A 12,237-nucleotide genomic window follows, 5' to 3' on the forward strand; every position below is an offset into this window, starting at 1 on the left:
ACCAAATGAGACCACCAACTTATGAAGGCTAAAATAATTCTAAGTGTAGACACTTGACTGAAATTTTCTAAGTCTTGGGATTTCTTTTCATGCTCTAAGGGACTGAGCTAGGCTTAAAATTCTGCGGGGTCTTACAATTACCATGCAATAGAGGATGTAGCTTGTAGATAGGTAGGATCTCTGTGTATGGTTATATCGTATGTGTTCGGTAAACTTGCACACATACGAATATGTTGGTCATTCCGATAGGAAAGTGGGAATGTAACAGTTTTCGTAGGTCAAAATAATAAAAATGGAAACAACCTAGGCTCCAAAATTTTGAAGCTACGGAAACAACTCAGGCGCACCTGACAAAATAGACAAACAACTACACTGAACTATCAAATGCTTCATAATTGTTAAGTGATTTTCTTAATTAGTTAAATTCTTAAAGAGTATTTTTTTATAAATGGTTAAAATCGGACCATTAAAAAATTCAGATATCTTTTCATTCTACCGAGTAAAAAAATATACATTTTTTTCATCCATATGGCCAGACCCATATTAATCCCCATTAGAAGTTAGAAAGGTTACACCTTCTAAAACAGGACTAATAAAGCACAAAAAGAACATCATAATCATTTACAAATGAAGATCAATAAAATATTTCGTGTTTTATCTGATGAATCTTTTCCCATTCTTTTTTTTTAGAATGGCGAAATAGTCTTTCACCTTTTTCAGAAAATTTATTTTCATAATATTCGATAAACTATCAATTTTTTTGGCTTTTTCTGATGAACCAAAGGAAGCTGTTACTGAAATAATATGTGAAATATAATTGTGTAATGCAAAATATTTTGCTTCACAACACAGAGATTACTAAAGTTGTTAATATGCAGAGAATGAGTTGCACTTGGAAATGATCTAATCATAACTTTATCTATAATTTGTTATTCATAAAAAAATAAAGTAAACGAAATAGTCCCTGGAAAGTATAGACTCACTAAGCATCCGTAATGATGAATTCTTTTATTCTTTCCATCTGTGCGGAGTTTGAAAGGTCGGCACCAATCACAGTGCAAGCAGCGATGGAGTTAGAATTTTCACTTAGGAGTATCCAAATATAAAGAAGTAAATTCACAAAAAAGTCAAGAGGTGTCAATATGTAATATATGTGTGTGTAAAAAATGTTTTTACCTAACTATACAGTATAATTATTTTTTGATGACGGATAAATTATTAAAGAGTAAAGTATTTGATGGTAGATAAATTTTAAGTCTTCAAATTCAGATAGTGAAAACCTACTGTCAGTTTTTTTTTTTTTTTTTAGGTAGCAAATTTAGTTGTTTCTGTTTGATTAATTAATTAAGGCAAAAGGTGATTTGATTCTGTCTCGAGATTAAAGAAATATCAAAGAACAAACTCAAACTCATAATAGGATATATTGAAATTTGAAATCAAAAATCTCATATATCAAAGAAAGAGCAAGAAATTTAACAATTGAAAAGAATTAAATCTTGAGGATGAAAAATTTAACCTCCAAGCTAAATTTTTTCTAGACTCGTCCAACATACGAATAGTCCTCTCTTATCTTTTTTTAGGGGCTCTTTGCTTAGCGCAATCTCATATGCTCACAGAAATAAAAATTTTATGCATTCATAAAATAAATATTATATTTGTCAGTTGTATAATATAATTAACAATTTCATAAAGATGAATTAAAAATCTCCCTCATTTTCTTTAATCCGTGATATTATGTGCAAATAAGAACTGATAAAGAAGAAAAATGAAGAGTAAAAATAAAGAAGTACCTTGAAATTTCAAAAATATCTTGAGAAACTAAGAAAAATATAGAAAGATGAACAGGCATGGAAGCCACATATAGTGATGCGGTGATTGAACAATTGGTGGAGTAAAATAATATTTGGGCAACTAACTGAGATGACAAAAATATCTTTCATGAAAGTAACCCAAAAGTAAAAAACTCACATTGTAGCCGCGTGTGAACTATGACTAAATGATAGAAAAATCATGGATAACAACTACATTTTTTATAGTGAGTGCTACTACTATATACACTGCTTATCAACATATTTCTCGCATTATAAAAGGAAAACAACGTGATGGAGCAAATTTCTACCTCTTTCTTCTATATAGGTGACAAAAAATCTTCAACAAGCGTAGTTGTTATGTGTATAGTGTTTGCAAAATGTATATGTAATACATTGATATTATATAAATGATATAAATGTGTGTGTATGTATATATGTATATATATGATGTATTTGATATTGTATAATCGATGTATATATGATGCATAACTATGTGTCAGAATAGATGTCCACACAACCTCCAAATTTGAATCGTGATACTAAGAGACTGGAATTTACGAAACAACTTACAATCATAGATTTTTTACGTCAAACTTGAAATTTTTAAGTTTTCAATTGATTTTAAGTACGTATATTCCTTAGAGTTTAATCCTTTATTGATATAGTACAACTATTCATGAATTTATTGGTAACATATTAGTTTTTAAATTTTAATTAATTATATATGAAAAACAATTGAGATTTTAAATTTAACAATTATTTACTTTCGTTTTATAACATAAAAATAACTAAAAGGAATTGTTTTTTTATATTTTTGTTTATAAAAAATTGAGATCAAAACGTTAAATATCAATATATAATAATAATAATAATAATAAAGGAGAAATAAGCGACTGCTGATATGGCGCTCTCTAAAGCCAGCATTTGTATTTTTCTTTTTTCTTTTTTTTTTTGCATTTTTTTCATCCATTTCTCTATATAATTACTTACTAATGAATTAACAAAACGCCTCCAATAACGAAAATATAGCCATGTAGCAGTTATAAATGAGGGCCTTTATGATAAATCTCAAGCAACAGTTTAACTTCATCGGCTTTTTTTAACGTAACTTTTTTATTTTAAATGTCTTCATTAGTTAAAACAATTACCTTTTTATTTTCTCCTATTTAATAAATGAGGAGAAAAGTGATCTTGCTAAGGTTAATTAGAATACCGTAAATAGTGCATATTTCTCCTAAAATTAATTTCATTAATTCTTTTCTCTTAAAGCCCAAAAATATATTTATCCTTTATTTTTTAAGATTTTCTTTCATCATGTTTTCTTAATTATCTATATTAAACTTTTCACTTCCTTAACCCATACCTCTTTATCTTCATAACTTCATATTTTTAATAATCTCTATAACTCCTATTCCTTTTATGTCCATAACTCTCAAACTTAAATGTGTGAATTTATGATAATTTATTTTGTGTATATATGAATATCTGTATAAATAGATATTGTAGGTTAGCCTGTCTGAAACGAAATGTTGGTGTTCCGTAATTCACATTTGATTTACTTATGAGCAAAATGCTATAAGACATGCATAGTTGTCTTTTCTTGGCTTGTGGGTTACTCATGTTGAAGAACTTTGATCAAAGAAAATTTCTTTTATATCATTTGCTAAATCACTAAAAATTACACCAGTGACTTATTTTATTTCATAATTCTTTTTCTTCAATATGAATATCTATCAAATTTGCTTTCTCACACTATGGATTAAACTTTATCTTTCATTTTTTCTATAATGAAAAATATAACTACTTTTTGTCCCGCCTTTCTTATATTATACTAATTTGCTTCATGTTGATTTTTTCGTGTGCTATAATTTGGTGAAGGTCATGATGTTGGATTCTTCATATTACAGTGCATAACACTACGAAGAGGTTAGTTATTATTTCTTTCCGTAAAGATGTATGTTTGGTTAGTATTAATCTTATTTGAGGGATCTCTCTTCTTTTTCTTTTTTCATGTTTACTTAGGAAATCATTATTGAAATAGAAATTAGAAAGAACAAAGAAAAGTAATGGGACTAAATTTTGAAAGAATCTGATTAACGGCAAATGCAAGATATTCATGGGCGGATCTATATACAATTTTGTGATACTTTGACACCCGTTAAATGTGATGTAGACAATTATCCTTCTATATTAAGCTATTGATAGTGTGTGTATATATACATATAATTTTATTGTGCTTCGACATCCATCAAATTCGACGCAAACAACTATCCTTCTATATTAGGCCATTGATAGTGTGTGTATATACGAGAAACAAAAATCAAAAACATAATAACAGTAGAAATTGATATTGGTTCATTATATATATATATATATATATATATATATATATATATATATATATATGACCTTTATTAAAGCCTGGATATTTTTATATGGTTTTCTCATAATTAGTTTAGTAATCAGGTAGATTTAAATATGTGGCTCTGATACCAATAAAATGAAGTTGTTCGCAAATAGAGTGTGCAGGCAGAATTTTTATTTACTTAATCAGTGAAATAACCATAATCATACCAATAGTATGGATCATCATCACTAGCTACATACGAATAGTCATGTATAAACCATTGTTCTTAAACAAGATCTATAATTTTTTCAAGAATTTTTTTCTTGTAAATCTTTATTTTTAAAATAGTAATTAATGTTTTCAGTTAAGAAAATAGTATAATAACTCACTTCCTATTTCTATTGTTTTTCCCACATGAATTTCATATTCAGTAGGAATATTTGGTTGTTGAGTTTCTGCTTCAACTACTCTGGCTATTCCTGTGCATTCTTGGTCAATTTCGATCAGACTTTTGTTTTTATAGACATTTCCATAATTTGAATTGGTAACCGTATATAGAGCTTGATAATATATGCTCATGATATGATTATCTGGTTTGAATAAGTTTTTTCTTTTTACCTGAAAATGCAAACTTAAAGCTTTATTAAATTTTACATCTTTTAATGAAATACAGTATCTAGGATAATAGGTGAATAATAATTTGGTATAAGCCAAATTTCTTTCAACAATTTCCAGGTTTCCTTCTCTAGTATTTATAAATCTTTCATCTGAAAGGTTAATTACTATGGGACAGTCAATTCCCTCTTTAAAGGTAGATTTAACCTTTATTTGGATTCCTCCCAGATGAACATAATTCATCCTTTTTCGACTTCTTTCTAGGATTTTTCTTAGAATTTGATCGATCATAGGCTTTGTTAATAAGTTGAGCTTATGTCTTCCAGTAGTTTGAGTGACTTCAATTACCTTTTCAATCTCCTGATATTCATGTGTGTGTGTATATATATATATATATATATATATATATATATATATATATATATTGATAAGAAGTGATGATGTATTTAATTAGTATTTTACTGTTATTTTATATTGGATATAATTTTTAGACACCCAACGAAAAAAGTATACTAAAGCTATGTTGTAGTTTAAAGGTTCAACCTCATTGATATTCCAATATAAAACATGCAATGACATCAAAATATGTTACAAAATATATTTTGAATTATTATTGATTAAGAATGTATTATTCCTTAAATAGATGCTAAATTTACTAAGCTTCATTTCCAGTCATTATTTCAAAATAATCTTCATAATATAACTAAAAATTAAGTGATAATATTACAATTGGATAATAAAAAAAATTAGTTGATCTGAGCAAGAAAGTGATTCTTTAACAACTATTTTAATAATCGCGCGAAGTGCGGTCAAATTTTCTAGTATACATATATTACACTACCCCATAATGACAATATGAAATCTTCAACCAAATGCTATATGAATTTCAAAGGCAAGTATCTAGAATAGTGAAAAGTGGGCTTACGTAGAGGTGACAATTGGGCAAATTCGGTAAAATTTAGAAAAAATTTTACAAAACCACAACTTAATATATCTAAATTACTAAAGATTCCTCCACTTAGTAAAAATTATAAATATCTTTTATTTGCATTCTCTCTCTTTAAATTTTCAGATACATAATTCTACCCTAAAAATTATGATATATTTATTGCCCCCCTAAAAACTTACCTTAATATCTTCTCTTCACCAATTTAATACCATCAATCTCTAACCTCTTCCTTCTTCAATGTATTTTTCAGAAAACCTTCTCCTTCCTATCCTCCCGCCCTCTCTCTCTCCCTATCCTCCCGCTCCCCCTTCTTCTTCTTAACGTTTTTGATAGTTCTTTTGTTATTTTTTCTTGTATAAATATTCATGTGTTTCATTGTTTTTTCTTCTATTCAACCTCAAATAATATCAAAAGCTTTATTATTTTTTCTTCTATTTCAACCTCAAACAATGTCAAGAATTTTATTGCTTTTTCTTCTATTTCAATACCAGACAAATGAAGTTGTGCACATGAAAAAGAATGTTATGATTGCTCTTGTGTAGTGATCAATCTGTAACCAAAAAACTTTGTGGATGTTGTTTTGTGTTAATTAAGTCAAAATCTTTTGTTAGAATATTATGTTCTTTTAAGAAGTATTCCAATTGCTACATATTGATTATTGATTATAAGTATTCAAGTTAGATATTCCAAATATTCTGTTAAAAAGTATTACAAGTGTTGTACGTATTGATTATCTATAAGAAGCATTTCAATTGAAGTGTTGTAGAAAATTTTGATTATATCTATCAAATATAAGTTGATTGCAAATGTACACGTGTGTCAAATACATATTTCAATATATTAGATACGTTTTGTCATCTTGTCTCTCTGTGTACATTACACATCTGCTTTATGTATCTGTCATGACCCAAACCAGGGCCTGGCCGAGATGAGCATTTCGAACCATGGAGGCCCGAAACACCCCTATCTGTCTGGTAATCATGCACCTAATTCATATGATCAAAGTAATGCGGAAGAAACACAATAATTCGGAAACATGGTCATAAATATGAAAAGAAACAATAACGGGGAATAAGGTTCCCCCAACATCAATCAACCTCTAAACAACTGTCTGCGAAAATCTCTAACAAATGACTGAGTCAAGTAACTGTATATAAACTGGGACAAGGCCCCCAGTAGATCCCAAAACCGAATATAAGATAAAAGGACTGCAGAACATAAGACCTTCCGAAACATAGAAGGCTCACCATTTGTCTCTGCAACTCTGTCTGAATGATCTACTGATTCTCTTGACCCCTAGATTGCGCCTCTGAACCTGAGAGATTGGAGAGAGGAGGGGGGGTTAGCACAAAAGTACTGGCACGCAGAGATATAAAAAAAAACATAATATTTTTACAATATATAGTTGAGAGCCATTATAAATCAAATTTCGTATCAAATCATTTGAAAACACATGGGTGTAATGCAATAGTTCCTCAACAACAATGAAATGCAACTAAGCTAGGTGGAATACCCTACATAATTTACACCAACTGTCAAACCCCGGTTACCGCCGAGATTAGAGTATACGTGAGGGGAAGACACACAAGATCACACAGCATGGTGTCTCGACCCAATGGTAGTGCCCAAGATCACTTAGCCCGGGTTCCTACCTATAGTCCCAATTTGGGAATGACATGAATTCAAGTATACAAGATCACTTAGCCTGGTACCAATGTTCTGTGTCGGCAAACACGTTTTTCTAGCGATGAGCCCTTGTGTCTCAAACGCCTTCTTCGGGCATCCACCTTTCTCATGTAAAATCAATGCATTCAAATTTCATCTTATTCAATCACATATCGTATTCTGAAGGGTATCGTCATACCCGACTTGCAAGTCATCAATATCACATCCACATATGCATAATCATGTAAAAACTAAGGTGCTTCATCATTTACAAGTGGTGAACAATATTTATTTCAAATTCATGCTCTCTTTTCTTGATCACAATACAATATGGAGTATCGAAATATTATCATGTGAATTTGAAAATAATTTATCATTCATATTTATCAAATTTCCATGAAAAATCTCAAATCACATATGCATGGTTTCAACCATTAAAATATATAGACAAACAATTCCCATGACATAAAGAAAATGACTTAGAAATCATATTGAAAGCAAGATATTAGCATTTGATTGAAACCCCCCATTTAAAAGCATGCATGTTCATAAAACTACACCTATGAGATTTTTGCGATAACCCCACGTACCTCTATTTCCAAGGATAATAGATGTTTCTTGAAGCTTGCAGATTGGTGATTCCGAATATGTAATTATCTTTGAAAATCTATGGCCAAATCTTGAACTATTTGGGTTTTTATTTTTGAAACCCTAAGGAGAATATTGAGCACTTTTGATGAATGAATATATATTTTGGGGTCCTTGGAACTAAATCTCGTGTTTTAGGGCTAAGTAAGGGTGGAAAAGGATCACTTTGTCCTTAACACGGAGTGTTTAAATCACTAGAATTCCTTACATAGGCGCCGCCCATCCCATTGCCTATGTTCACATAGGTGCCGCCTAGGCAATTGCCTATGTTTACATAGGCGCCTAGGCTATCGTCTATGTTCACATAGGCACCGTCTAGGCTATTGCCTATGCTTTCCAGTGGCCATGGGCGATTGGTTAGGCAACGCTTATCACTTTGAAAGGCCATAAGTTCTTGCTCGGGTGTCTAATTTTAGCAAAATTGGTATCGTTGGAAAGCTAACTCGAATACCTATCATTTGACACATAGTAGGTTGCCTAATTCAACATGTACAGAGAGTTATGATCGAAGGAATCTGACACACTTTACAACGTTCACTAAAACTTAGTCGATCAAAATAGTTTCAACTCGTCCTTGAGTTGAAGGACCTTTATGGTCTAAATTCAAGATTGAGTAGATTTCACATGCTACACGATAATTAACATGACGTATTGGCATAGGATTTTATGGCTTTGGGATTAACAACGCATTGAAACCATGGTCTATATTGTAGCCCGAATTAAGGGGCGTTATATTATCCCTCCCTTAGGATTATTCATCCCCGAATGATGATGCGAGACACAGACAGACACGATTTCAAGCATAATAAAGGATTAGGAAAGATAAGATAGGAATAGTACCTTTTGTCTCCTCCTCCATCAAAGAAAACAAATTGGGATATCTAATTCTCATGTCATCTTTTGACTCCTAAGTTGCTTCTTCAACTTTTTGATTCCTCCACAGTACCTTTACTGAGGCTATCTCTTTGCTCCTCAATTTTCGAACTTGGCGATCTAAAATTTCAACGGGCTCTTCTTCGTAAGACAAGGAGTCTGTCACTTTGATACCCTCTACTGGCAATACCATAGAATGATCTCCAATGCATTTCTTCAACATGGATACATGTAATACTGGATGAACGGAACCCAAACTTGCAGGCAATTCTAACTCATATGCAACTGTACCAATCTTTTTCAAAATCTGATATGGCCCTACATAACGAGGGCTCAATTTACCCCTTTTTCCAAATCGCATAACTCTTTCAATAGGAGAAACCTTGAGAAACACCTAATCACCAATTTCAAACTCTAGTTCTCTTCTCCGAACATCGATATAGGACTTCTGACGACTCTGAGCAGTCTTGAGTCGTTCTCTAATGATCTTCACTTTCTTAATCGCTTGATGAACAAGATCAGGCCCATACAACTGAGTCTCACCCACTTTATACCATCCTATCGGAGACCTATATCTCCTCCCATACAAAACCTCAAAAGGGGCCATCTTGATGCTGGCATGGTAACTATTATTGTAAGCAAATTCAACCAGTGGCAGGTAATCTACCCAACTACCTTTGAAATTAATAATGCATTCCCTCAACATATCTTTGAGGGTCTGAATGGTACGCTCAGCTTGCCCATCCGTCTGAGGGTGAAAAGTTGTGCTCAAATTCACTTGTGTACCTAAACCCTTCTGAAAAGATCTCCAGAACTGAGATGAAAATGGTGTACCTCTATCTGATATAATGGACACTGGTGCCCCATGCAATTGAACTATCTCCTCAATGTAAATCTTAGCATAAACCTCTCCCAAATAATTAGTCCTCACAGGCAAAAAGTGGGCTGACTTGGTCAATCGATCTACAATCACCCATATAGAATCATACTGGTTTCGAGATCTCGGAAGTCCTGTAATGAAGTCCATGTTTATCATCTGCCACTTCCATAAAGGCAGGGATATCTCTTGGGAAGTACCACCTGGCCTCATGTGTTCTACCTTCACTTGTTGATAGTTCAAACACTTGGACACAAAATCAGCTACATCACGTTTCATGTTATTCCACCAATACAAGGTTTTCAGATTATGGTACATCTTAGTAGAGCTTGGGTGAATGACATACCTCGAAGTGTGTGCCTCATTAAGGATTCTTTCCCGTAGCCCATCGACATTTGGAATGCACAACCTACCTTGAAATCTTATAATACCATCGCCACCAATTTCAAACGTCATAACCTTTTGTTGACCCACATCTTTATTGATTTGCATCAAGATGGGATCTTTAACCTGCTTCTCCTTAACTTCAACACAAAGAGATGACTTAGCCAACTCATGAACATTCACTCCTCCATCTTTGGAATCTAAGAGTCGCACTCCCAGATTTGCAAGGCGGTGAATATCCTTCACTATCTCTTTCTTTCTTTCTTCTACATGAGAAAGGCTGCCCATAGACAACCTGCTGAGGGCATGGGCTACAACATTTGCCTTGCCCAGATGGTAATGCAGACTCATATCATAGTCTTTCAAAAGCTTCATCTAACGCCTCTGCCTGAGGTTCAATTCTTTTTGTGATAAAACATACTATCAACTCTTATGGTCAGTATAAATATCAACATGCACTCCATAGAGATAGTGCCTCCAGATTTTAAGTGCAAACACCACGGCTGCTAACTCCAAGTCATGCGTGGGGTAATTGCGTTCATGCACCTTTAACTGCCTAGATGCATAAGCTATCACCTTACCATGCTGCATCAATACACAACCAAGTCCCACATGGGATGCATAACAATAAACCACAAAATTATCTACACCCTCGAGAAGGGTTAAAACAGGAGCAGTAGTCAGCTTGTCCTTTAACTTCTCAAAACTGTTTTCACACAAGTCAGACCACGCAAACTTCATCTTTTTCTAAGTCAGTTTAGTAAGTGGAGCAGCTATGAAAGAAAAACTCTCTACGAACCTTCTGTAATACCCCGCCAAACCCAAGAAGCTCCGAATATCAGTTGGACTCATGGGTCTAGGCCATTTTCTCACTGCTTCAACTTTCTGGGAATCTACTCTTATCCCGTCACTGGACACAATATGCCCCAGGAAGGCAATAGCATCTAACCAGAATTCACACTTAGAAAATTTGGCATACAGCTGATGATCCTTAAAGGTCTGAAGAATAATTCGGAGGTGATTGGCGTGATCCTCTTTACTCTTAGAATAGATCAGAATATCATCAATAAATACAATGACGAACAAGTCAAGAAACTGACGGAACACTCTATTCATAAGATCCATGAAGGCTGCAGGGGCATTAGTCAACCTAAAGGACATGACTAGAAATTCGTAGTGACCATATCGGGTTTGGAAGGCTGTCTTGGGTATGTCTGACTCCCTAACTTTCAACTGATGATAACCCGAGCGAAGGTCTATTTTTGAAAAACACTTGGCACCCTGAAGCTGGTAAAAAAGATAGTCAATCCTAGGAAGATGATATTTATTTTTAATCGTGACCTTATTCAGCTGATGGTAGTCTATGCACATCCGAAGGGATCCATCCTTCTTTCGCACGAAGAGCACAGGTGCACCCCATGGGGAAACACTAGGACGAATAAAACCTTTGTCTAGAAGGTTTGCAAGCTATTCCTTTAACTCCTTTAGTTCCGCGGGAGCTATTCTATATGGCGGAATAGAAATAAGACGAGTGTCTGGAAACACATCAATGTCAAAATCTATCTCCCTATTAGGAGGTATCCCTGGGAGATCTTCGGGAAAGACTTCTGGGAATTCATTCACTACAAAGACTGACTGCAGAGGAAGGTTTCCAACTTTTGAATCTTTTACTCGGATTAGATGATACATACAACCTTTGGAGATAAGCTTCCGGGCTCTAAGATAAGAGATAAAGTGACCTATAGGTTCCATAAAACTCCCTGCCCATACAATTAGTGTCTCATTCGGGAAAGAAAAAGTGACCTTTCGAGTTCTACAATCAAGGGTGGCATAATACGAATGGAGCCAGTCCATCCCAAGGATAGCATCAAAATCTATCATATCCAATTCTATAAAGTCTGCCACAGTTTCCCTACTATGAATAGACACGACACAATTTCTATATACCCTTATAGCAACAACAGAATCACCTATAGAAGTAGAAACAGAGAAGGTTTCTACAATAACTTTGGGCTCAAACCCAAAACCAACAGCCATATAAGGGGTCACATAAGATAAAGTAGACCCG

The sequence above is a fragment of the Capsicum annuum genome, chromosome 10, assembly GCF_002878395.1.
Source record: "Capsicum annuum cultivar UCD-10X-F1 chromosome 10, UCD10Xv1.1, whole genome shotgun sequence".
Classification (NCBI taxonomy): Eukaryota; Viridiplantae; Streptophyta; class Magnoliopsida; order Solanales; family Solanaceae; genus Capsicum; species Capsicum annuum.